Raw genomic sequence first — 10,190 nt, 5'->3', positions numbered from 1 at the left:
ATGATCACGAGTTATAGATCACATAGCATTTATAGAAGAGTTGGCCTAGTCTTTTCTATTGTTTCATTACTTGCTACTTGGATTGTTTCCAATATATCCCAATGTTAATTTGAGAGAAATGCTAATTAACATGTCCATGCTTCACTTTCTTTCTATTTGACATTTCTTTTGGCCCACTCTTTAAAAATGATATCTGATGTGAAAATAAACTTTCACACAAACATGCCACTAAAATTTACACCCCACAGTGGATCTGTGGCGCAATGGTAGCGCGTCTGACTCCAGATCAGAAGGTTGCGTGTTCGATTCACGTCGGGTTCAATTCCCCTATCCATCACGGATTATCTTTTTCCTCACCATAACGCCGGAATTTAGAATATTATTACACTATTACAAAATAATAATTTAACAGCCTGTCTAGCTCAGTTGGTAGCCTGTCTATCACAGTGGATTCGTGGCGCAATGGTAGTGCGTCTTACTCCAGATCAGAAGGTTGCATCTTCAATTCCCCTAATTATCACGGATTATCTTTTTCCTCACCATAACGTTGTAATTTAGAATATTATTACACTATTACACAATAACACTTTAACAGCCCGTCTAGCTCAGTTGGTAGAGCCAATGGCTATTAACCTCGTGGTTGTGGGATCGAGCCCCACAGTGGGCGTTTTCATATTTCCACTAGGCTACCATTTGTCTATATTTACACTCCAAGAAAAATAGACACACCAACTACGAAACCGCCATTAAAGCATTATATATAATTTTAAAAAATGTTTTAAGAGTTAATACCATCTGAGGTCCTCAGAGTATATAGTGGTTTTGCCACGTCTATAGTGGTTAACTTTGACCACGAATGGTTAAATTTGAAAGTCGAAGGACCATAGATAGTCAATTAGAAAGTTTAAGACTAAACGTGACAAAACCACTATACTCGGATGACCTCAAACAGTATTAACTCAATGGTTAAATTTGTTGCAAGAATGCTATACTTTGATCTCTTGTATCATTTAGAGTTCAATTATGCTTGAGAAACTTTGGAATTATATTGTGTGTAGCTATAAAAATAGGAGACACATGCAATTAGATACACTACTTACAATTTCAATCTCACTTTGAATAAATGGGATTGGAAGAAGATTTCATTAATTTGTAGGTTATTCGTTTGGTAAATTGTTCCACTTAAAATTGAATTGCCATAAGAATATGAGTCTTTGCTAAAGGGTAGTCCAATGACTGAGAATATCATTGACACCTTTGTTACCTCTTCCGTGGTCGTTGCTAAATCTTTCAATGATCACGAGTTAAACATCACATAGTATTTATATAAGAATTGGCCTAGTCTTTTCTATTGTTTCATTACTTGCTACTTGGATTGTTTCCATTATATCCCTATGTTAATTTGTGAGAACTGCTTCTAATTACTTAACTTGTCCATGCCTCACTTGCTTTCTATTTGACATTTCTTTTGGCCCACTCTTTAAAAACGATATCTAATGTGAAAATAAACTTTCACACAAACATTACCACTAAAATTTACACCTCACAGTGGATTTGTGGCGCATTGGTAGTGCGTCTGACTCCAGATCAGAATGTTGTGTGTTTGATTCACATCGGGTCCAATCCCCCTATCCATCACAGATTATCTTTTTCCTCACCATAATGTCGGAATTTCGAATATTATTAAACTATTACAAAATAATAACAATTTAACAGTTCGTCTAGCTCAATTGGTAGAGTGCAAGGCTCTTAGCCATGTGGTTGTGGGTTTGAGCCCCACTGTGGGCGTCTTCATATTTCCACTAGGCTACCATTTGTCTATATTGCATTATTTACAGTCCAATATACAAAATCAGTGAGAGGGAGACACACACACCAAATCAATATTGAACCCAAAGAAAAAAGACACACCCCAACTAAGAAACCGCCATTAAAGCATTATATTTAATTTAAAAAAATGTTTTAAGAGTAAATACGATCCGAGGTCCTCGGAGTATAGTGGTTTTGCCACGTCTAATTAGTCCTCAACTTTCAAATTGACAATATGTAATTGTTCGACTTTCAAATTTAACCATTCGTGATCCAAGTTAACCACCTATGGTCCTTCAACTATTAAATTTTAACCAACCATGGTCCTTTCAAGAGGATCACGACTGGTTAAATTAAATTTAAAAACATGAAGGCGCATTGGTGGTTAACTTGGACCACGAATGGTTAAAACTCGAAGGACCACAGATAGTCAATTCGATAGTTTAAGACTAAACGTGACAAAACCACTATACTCCGATGACCTCAAATAGTATTAACTCTATGGTTAAATTTGTTACAAGTATGCTATACTTTGATCTCTTGTATCATTTAGGGTCCAATTATGCTTGAGAAACTTTGGAATTGTATTGTGTGTAGCTATAAAAATAGGACACATATGCAATTAGATACACTACTTACAATTTCAATCTCACTTTGAATAAATGGGATTGGAAGAAGATTCACATTAATTTGTAGGTTATTCGTTTGATAAATTGCTCCAATTAAAATTGAATTGCCATAAGAATATGAGTCTTTGCTAATGGGTAGTCCAATGACTGAGAATATCATTGACATCTTTGTTACCTCTTCCGTGATCGTTGCTAAATCTTTCAATGATCACGAGTTAAACATCACATAGCATTTATAGAAGAGTTGGCCTAGTCTTTTCTATTGTTTCATTACTTGCTACTTGGATTGTTTCCATTATATCCCAATGTTAATTTGTGAGAACTGCTTCTGATTAATTAACTTGTCCATGCTTCACTTGCTTTCTATTTGACATTTCTTTTGGCCCACTCTTTAAAAACGATATCTGATGTGAAAATAAACTTTCACACAAACCTTACCATTAAAATTAACACCTCATAGTGGATCTGTGGTGAAATGGTAGCGCGTTTGACTCCATATTAGAAGGTTGTGTGTTTGATTCACGTCGGGTTCAATTCCCATATCCATAACAGATTATCTTTTTCCTCACCATAACGTCGGAATTTATAATATTATTACTCTATTAGAAAATAATATTTTAACAGCCCGTCTAGCTCAGTTGGTAGAGCGTAAGGCTCTTAACATTGTGGTCGTGGGTTCTAGCCCCACGGTGGGCGTTTTCATATTTCCACTAGGCTACCATTTGTCTATATTACATTATTTACACTCCAATATACAAAATCAGAGAAAGAAAAAAAGACACACCAACTAAGAAACCGCCATTAAAGCATTATATATAATTTTAAAAAATGTTTTAAGAGTTAATACCATCTGAGGTCCTCGGAGTATAGTGGTTTTGCCACGTTTAATTAGTCCTAAACTTTCAAATTGACAATATGTGATTCTTCGACTTTCAAATTTAACCATTCGTGGTCCAAGTTAACCACCCGTGGTCCTTCAACTGTTATATTTTAACCAACCATGGTCATTTCAAGAGGATCACAACTGGTTAAATTAAATTTGAAAACTTGAAGGAGCATGGCTGGTTAACTTGGACCACGAATGGTTAAATTTGAAACTCGGAAGACCACAGATGGTCAATTTGAAAGTTTATGATCGAGGATCCAAATTGGCCTTTCCTCGTAGGTAAGGGACTTATCTCTCTCTACTTCCTCGGGTTGGATTACATGGGTACTGTCCGGGATGAACGTCTTCAGCTGCGAGACGTTGAACACGTCGTGTACCTACACTTGATCCCAAAACACTTCTAAGAAAAATTACCACAGGATCAAATATCATTTAAAGGTGTAACCTAGTACCTTTTCCAATTCCATGGGTAAGGCTAGACGGTAAGCCATCGTTCCAATCTTCTCGACTATATCATATGGCCCAATGGATCGAGGGCTTAACTTTCCCTTTCTTCCAAATCTCATCACTCCCTTAGTGGGAGACACCTTTAGCAACACCTGCCATTCGCACATGATTAAAGCTTCAAGTACTTAGTGTATACTCAACTATTGATTCAAAATTCAGGGAGTTACCTTATCACCCACTTGGAACTCGGATGGCCTCCTCCCTTGATCGGCATACGACTTCTGTCTATCTTGGGCGGCTTTCAATCTTTCCCGTATCAACTTGACCTTCTCCCTAGTTTCCTATAAGTATTGGGGTCCAAGTACTACTCTTTCGACCGCGTCTTCCCAACACAAAGGACTCATACACTTCTGTCCATACAGAGCTTCATACGGTGCCATTTTGATGTTCGAATTGTGACTGTTGTTGTAAGAGAACTCGATTAGATCTAGGTGTTCGTCCCAAGAACCATGAAAATCCATCATACAGGCTCTAAGCATGTTTTCCACAATCTGTATAGTCCTCTTAGTGTACCCGTCGGTCTCAGGGTGGAAAGTTGTGCTCAATATAAGCTTAGTACCCAAAGTAACTTGCAAGGTCCTCCAAAACTGGGATAAGAAACGGGAGTCCCTATTAGATATTATGTCTTGGGGTATCCCATGATACTTAACCACTTTCTCAATGTAAGCTCTGGCAATTTGCTCCATCGTCCATGTCTCTTTCATGGGTATAAATCGGGCTGTTTTGGTTAGCCGATCAATAATCACCCATATTTTATCCTTCCCGGTCTTTGTCAAAGGTAAGCCTCCCACAAAGTCCATTGAGATAGAGTCCCACTTATTTTATGGTATATCTAGGGATTCCACTAAACCTTAGTCCTTTGACAATTTAAACATCGCTGCATGAACTCGGCTACCTCCATCTTTATTTTTGGCCACCAGAAATGCTTCTTAAGATCTCCATACAACTTGTCCCCACCGGGGTGTACCGAATAGGAGTACAATGCCCCTCTTCCATGATTTGCTTCTTGATCCCATCGCATTTCATGGGTACGCACCAACGTCCCTTGTACCTAATGCTCCCATCTGAATATATTTCGAAAGGCCCACATTTCCCATTGACCATCTTTGCATTAACTCTTTCCAACTTGACATCCCCCGGTTGCTTCTCTCTTATCTCATCAAAGATACTCGGTGTGATCCTCAAGGTGTACAATGCCACTTCCCTGCTAACTTCACCACTATTTCTCATTTCCAAATTTAGCCGTTAAAACTCTCTACACAACTCATCAAGCACAATCCAAATACCTCCCAAAGAGTTACTAGACTTCCTACTCAAAGCATCGGATACCACATTGGCTTTCCCCTCATGATACTAGATCTCTAAGTCGTAGTCCTTAATCAACTCTAACCACCGTCGCTGTCTCATGTTCAACTCTTTCTGGGTGAAGATGTACTTTAAGCTTTTATGATCGGTGTAAATCCTGCATCTCACCCCATATTAATAATGTCTCCAACTCTTTAGGGCGAAAACCACTGCGGCTAGTTCCAAGTCATGTGTAAGGTAGTTAACCTCATGTGTCTTCAACTGACGTGACGCGTATGTTATCACTTTCCCATTTTGCATCAGTACACAACCAAGTCCTTTATGTGACGCGTCGCTGTATACCTCGCCTTCCTCGCCCAATAGCAATGTCAAAATCGGCGCCGAGGTCAATCTCAGCTTGAGCTCTTGAAACGCCGTCTCACACTCCGCGGGTGCCATACGGTAAAATCGAGAAATCTTGCACAAATCTTCTATAGTGACCTACTAACCCAAGAAACTCCTCACCATCGTGACTGACTTAGGTACTGGCCATTCTGTTACCGCTTTAATCTTGGATGGGTCTACTGTTACTTCAGTCTTGGTGATAATATGTCCCAAGAAGGCTACACTGTCCCTCCAAAATTCACATTTTGATAACTTGGCGTACAACTGGTGGTCCCTCAGTACCTGTAGTACGGTCCTCAAATGTCTCTCATGGTCGTCTGTCCCTTTTGAATAAATCAAGATGTCGTCGATGAAGACTACCACAAACTCGTCTAAATACGGTCGGAATACCCGATTCATTAAATCCATGAAGATAGTCAGCGCATTAGTCAATCCAAACGGCATCACGGTGAACTCATAATGCCCGTATCTCGTACGAAAGGTCGTCTTCTGAATACTGATGGTACCCCGACCTCAAATCTATCTAGGAGAAGACTCTCGCTCCCTTCAACTGGTTAAACAAATCATCAATCTGTGGTAAAGGGTACGTATTCTTTACTGTGACCTGGTTCAACTCCTGGAAGTCTATGCACAATCACATACTCCCATCTTTCTTTTTCACAAATAGTACAAAAGCTCCCCAAGGCGACACACTCGGTCTAATGTAACCCTTCTCTAGCAATTCCTGTAGCTGTCCCTTGAGCTCGGCCATTTCCGCGGGTGCCATACGGTAGGGGACCTTGGATATGGGTACAGCACCTGGTTGCAAGTCGACTGAAAATTCCACTTCTCTTACTGGGGGTAGTCCTGGTATTTCCTCGGGAAAGACATCTGGGAATTCCCTTACTACAACAATCTTTTCCAGGCTATCGTCTTTAGCATTCAAATCCTAGAGGGTACATAGGTAAACTTCATGCCCCTTGTTCACATACTTCCTCATCTTAGTCATGGACACCACCCTCATGCTTGGTGGTTCCGGATTACCTTTGTATGATACGTATTTTCCTTTTGGTCCTCTCATTATCACCTTCCGTTCTTCACATAGGATCTTGGCCTTGTGCTTGCCTAACCAGTCCATCCCTAAGATTACATCCATACCTTCCAATTCTATTTTAATGAAGCCCCCGGGGAAGGTTACTCCGGATATCTCTACAGGCAAGTCTTCCAAGATGTCTTTGTAATCAATCAACCTCCCTCAGGCTAGTCGGATACTCATCTCCTTTTGACTGGTAGTTTTCCATCACCAAGGATATAATAGAATTGGTAGCTCCAGAGTAAAGAAAACACTACTGCGGTTACGTGATTCACTAGAAACGTCCACGTGACTAGCTCCATTGGCACGACGGGATCCAAACGGGTGGTAAGTACTCTTCCTTGTGCCCTTCCTTCTTCGATCAACCCATGGGGTGACTGGTTGCGTTGATTCTTGACAATCTCATTCCTTCGCCCAGACCGATTCTTCTTCTTTTTAACTCCCCCTTGAATTGACAAGCCAGGGGTGCACTTGCTACTAAGAGGTGACTCATCCCCATAGAGCCATCTCGGTGGCATTTCACCTCCCTTCAACGCGAAAGAGAGAAAACAAGGTTAGAGCTCCTAAGAGTCAACTGTTTCTAACTTTTCTATCCTTAAGGCAAAGCTCACAACAAGCAAGGCACACAAAACAAACAAAGGCACCTCTTGGAATATATATATACATATATATATATATATATATATATATATATATATATATATATATATATATATACACATATATACATATATACATATATACATATATATATATATATATACATATATATATATATACATATATATATATATACATATATATATATATATACATATATATATATATATATATATATAATTTTAAAAGCAAGGAAGGAAGTCAACATCAAATACCATTACACTCTCAAAAAGAACGAGGATCAACAACCTCACAACAACAACAAGACCACAAACATAATAGACAACACAACACAGGATGCAATCTACCATTCACAAGGTAGAGTACATCAAGACATGATCATAAACAAGGGAATCATACAATCACACAATGACATAATCATGTCACAAGATTCATGGTACCAAGTACCAACTTTTAACTTTCAACTTCCAACTTCCAACTTCCAACCTTATGCCATGTTCGAACCTTATGGCTACCCCTGGCCTGATAGAAATATTTTTGTAATAAAGTTTTGATGAGCCAAATGTACTTTAGATCCCCTTAGAATTTAGGTCTCTAGTACAAGCATCATAATCCAGAATATCAAGTTAATATGCAAAGGAAAATCTACCACATGAAGAACAAAATTAATTTGGAAAATTAATTTTGGTCCTACAAGTATTCATCCGGGAAAGAAGCATTAAGGAATGGCGTTACAACAAATGACCAGATGATAAGGCACCCAGGTGAGTATTCTTTTTTTAAAAAAAAAAACTTACCCCACAACCACTAAACTTATGCTGCCACTATTACTTTGCTGGGCTGTAATGCTGCCACCATTATTTTGCTGGGCTGCTACCACCTCTCTACCCCCTATTTAAACATGTGTGTCTTCATCAAAGCAGGTAGAAACACACAAAATATGATTTGGAGGACCTGGTGTTGGCTTCGGCTTTGCATGAGGCCACTGAAAATGGGAACAATAATGATCCAAATGATGAACCGAGATGATGTCTACTACCCCTGATGTCTTTGATTGCTCTACTAGTGAGGCGGCCACGGTGAATCTATGGTGCGAAACCGGAGAGGGCGATGACCCTGAAGGTGATGGTGAGGCCTGACTTTCCTGCCGGCGGCGATCTGTTGGAAAAACTATTCAATAAAGAAGGATTTTTCACTTATTTATTTCTTCTCCTATTTTTTTGGAGCTGCCTGAATAATTCCTCTCTTGTCTGCCAGTCAGAGACATGCCTTTTATTCAGGATCCATTACCACTAAAATAGCACTATTTTTGTGGTCTGAAGGGAGAAGGATGTTGAAGTTTTGTACTATAAAATCCTACTTCCAATTCACGCAGAGAGAGAACAAATGATAGCTTCTCATCTTTGTTCATAGCTTCCTCCTTATCTGAGCATAACACTACATTATTAATCTGTGTAGCCTATCGAAAGCATGCCGGAACCGTCACCGGAAAATTTAGGGGGCGTTTACTAACAGGAAATTTTCAAGAATTTCCAGAAATTGAAAATTGAAAACAGTCTAGGTGTTTAATTACCATGTTATTTTCTCATTTCCAAAATTGAGAATTATTCTCCTTTTTTCAAGAAATTAGGAACACAATCTAAAGTTGTTTTCAAAACTGAAAATTCACGCGTGAACAGTACCAATTTCCCCCATCGAATCCGCCCAGCATCATTTTTTTTCATTCTACCTTATTTTCTTCTTTCGCACTTCCGCCTCCAACACAAAGCAAGCTTAGAAGCTTTTCATTCTACCTTATTTTCTTCTTTCGCACTTCCGCCTCCAACACAAAGCACGCTTAGAAGCTTACTGCACTTCAGATTCATCTTTTGACGGCCGACGCTGCGACTCCAATTCTGCGATTGCGACTCCAACTCTACGAAGGCCAAGCTCGGTGTGCTTCAGTTTGAAATTCTCATCTTCAAACTTCAGTCCATATATGGATTCTCCGCCTGTTCCATTACCCCTCGTGAAATCTCCACCTTGGCACATGAAGCCAGGAATAATGCAGTGAAATGCAGAGCCCTTGTAATGTAAGGGCTTCCCTGAATTTCCAATTCCTTTCTCCCCCGTGCAGAGGGCTCGAAAGTTCTCAGCACTTTGGAAGAACGATGTTAATTAGGTGTGATTTTTTATTTTATTTTATTTTAATTGTTGAGGGGAGTCCTGCTGTAACACCCCGTGTTACGGCCTTCAATCCCGGATTAATTATTTAATTAATCCCGTTAATAATAATTAAATATGATTTAATTAAGTTAGGTTCACCTTTAATTAATTAGTAAGGTCCACCATGAACCGTGGACCCTTGCCCGAATAAGAGTCTTAAGCCTGTTAGGAATAATGGAAGTAGGCCTTTTACTATTCAGATTATGATTAGGATCCTCTTTAATTAATATGGTCCACTATGGACCGTGGACCATTATCCCTAAAACAAACCCTAGCCCTATAAGGAATAGAATTAGTAAACGCATACCATTCAGGCCCTAACTAGGAGTCTTAAATATATAAATAGGGAACTTAGAAGGCACCTAGAATCCCCACCACAATAATCTCTCACCACCCAAAGAGTACCAAGAATCCCCTTAGGAGAAATCAAGAAATCAAGAAAGCTTAAAGAAAGATCCTTCATAGCAAAGGAATTAATTAAGGCTAAGAGGTAACCCATGTCTCAACAAAACCTATTTTCATAGCTATGATTCCCCCCTTAGGGTTTCCCCCATATTATTGTGATTGGCGAGATATGATGATAATTATTGATGTTTGATGTGATGATCCCATGAGGGATCTTGATAATCTTGATATTGGGAGATTCTTGATAATTATGGAGTTCTTGATGATTATATGGAGTTCTTAATGATTATGTGTTGTTCTTGATAATTGTGTGATGCTCTTGATGGTTATGTGTTATTCTTACCGAATCTTGCAATTAGAAGACGAA

At 39.1% G+C, this 10,190-nt stretch overlaps 1 non-coding gene across 1 annotated transcript; it reads left to right on the top strand.

Moving 5' to 3' along the window:
• Positions 1 to 249: 249 nt before the first annotated feature.
• Positions 250 to 321, top strand: TRNAW-CCA. Its single transcript has one exon. It is a non-coding gene; the product is annotated as a tRNA-Trp (tRNA).
• The last annotated feature ends 9,869 nt before the right edge of the window (positions 322 to 10,190 follow it).

This window comes from Ipomoea nil, unplaced genomic scaffold (assembly GCF_001879475.1).
Source record: "Ipomoea nil cultivar Tokyo-kokei standard unplaced genomic scaffold, Asagao_1.1 scaffold2280, whole genome shotgun sequence".
Lineage (NCBI taxonomy): Eukaryota > Viridiplantae > Streptophyta > Magnoliopsida > Solanales > Convolvulaceae > Ipomoea > Ipomoea nil.
The sequence above is the reverse complement of the archived record's forward strand: the minus strand, read 5'-3'. Positions and strand labels throughout refer to the sequence as shown.